Below are 1,835 nucleotides of genomic sequence, written 5' to 3' on the forward strand. Positions count from 1 at the left end.
CCACATTCAGCCTGACCTTGAATGCCTCCAGGGATGGGGCATCCACAAACCTCCTTGGGCAACCTGTTCCAGTGTGTCACCACCCTCTGGGTGAAAAACTTCCTCCTAAACCAGAGGTCTTTTTTTTTTCTTTTCTATCTTCAACATAAGAACTATTCACAGAAAAGTTGATAAACATCATTTATTCGAGGAAGCTAATTTGATCATTTCAATGTCTTAATTTTAAGTGAAAGCTTTCCTAACTATTCATGAGCATGATTTGACTTGTTTGTAAATAATAAGCTTGAGGTTTACTTTGGAAACACCTATGAATTGAAATATTCTGAAGACATGGTGATTTGCAGATTATATACGAAGTGTCTAATTGAGGGACCAAATGCTGTAATTATTAGCAATGGAACAATTTAGGAAAGGACCAAAGTGTAGCATTCCTCACTGGATCAGGGTAGTACCTTCATAACATTTGAGTTGCTTGCCTTATCCAAACTGTGTCTGTGCTTGTCACTATAATAAAGCAGTATAATAAGAAAATATAATGCCTTAAGCCACTAAAAATAGATGTAATTTGTTTGTGATGTGTGATAATGATCCCTCAGTTTCTTCTCTCTTGCTTCTGCTGTGATCCCAAAGCAAAAAGAGTGCTTTTAGTACATGCAGGTTCATTAGGAAAAAAATCTGAAAATGTTCTCTCTTCCAAATTGCTAGAGCATTAATGAGAATTAACTTAATTCGGTATATAGTTTGTAAATATTTGTCTTTAAAGTTATAATAAAAAGTAAATAAAGTGGACAAAAAATAGAGAAGTCTAAACAGAAAATTTATGCTACTAGCAATGCTGTAAGCTCAAATAACAATGTGAGAGTTTTAATAAACCTGCTTTAATCCCCCTAAGCATATTCATCTTTTTTTTTTTCAATAATGGACATGTAAACATAAAAAATCTTTCCAGCGTTGTGAATGAAGAGAATATGTTGTATCTTGTATCATAACGCTACCAAACAGGTAAATGATTGAGTTCTACATGTGAAGGGACAAGGGCTGGATGTCAGTAGGCTGATTAAAGGTAGACGGGTCATGATGCTTCATGGAATTAAAAATACTAATCAGATTCTGAGCTTAAGGGACAGAAATAGAAAAAGAAGTGGAGCAAGAACAGCGTTGTTCCCTCTTTTATCTTTAATTTTAGTATAGGTAATTTTGTTGACTAAGACTTTCCAGACAAAGGTGAAAAATGTAGAGCTCTAACGAGCTGAGTTACTATTTGCTTTTATTTGCTTTAGTTGTTAAATAACCAGCAGTCCTTTTTTTGCCTCCGTGATCGGAAAAGTAAGTATATATAGCATATCGTTGCCAACTGGGGTTGACGGTACAGAATAAGTCAACCCAATAATAAGTCCAAGAGAAGATAAGTCCAAAGGAAAAATATATTGAACTTGTTATCCTATTAAGACTTAGTAAGACAACCCACACATCCTTCATGAGCTTAGAAAAGCAAACTATTCACCGAGAGCTCATATTAGCAAACATCTGAGGAAAATGAATCCTGGCTTATAGTGACAGTAAGTATAAATACCTTTTTTATTTTAAATAACAGCCCTCTCAGATAGTATTCTGTAGATAGTTATTTGCTGAAACTCATCATAGTTTTTATAAAGTGTGAGATTTCTGAAATTGTTTTTACACAGTGGATGCAGTTTAAAGAATTTCAATTATACTTGAGTAGATAGTTTAATTTTGTGAATATATAAGAGTGATGGTTTCTTAAATAAAAGGGTCATTTTAGCATACAGTAGCTTAAATTTCAAAAACTGAAAGCCTACCTGAATATTCACTTT

This window comes from Meleagris gallopavo, chromosome Z (assembly GCF_000146605.3).
Source record: "Meleagris gallopavo isolate NT-WF06-2002-E0010 breed Aviagen turkey brand Nicholas breeding stock chromosome Z, Turkey_5.1, whole genome shotgun sequence".
Lineage (NCBI taxonomy): Eukaryota > Metazoa > Chordata > Aves > Galliformes > Phasianidae > Meleagris > Meleagris gallopavo.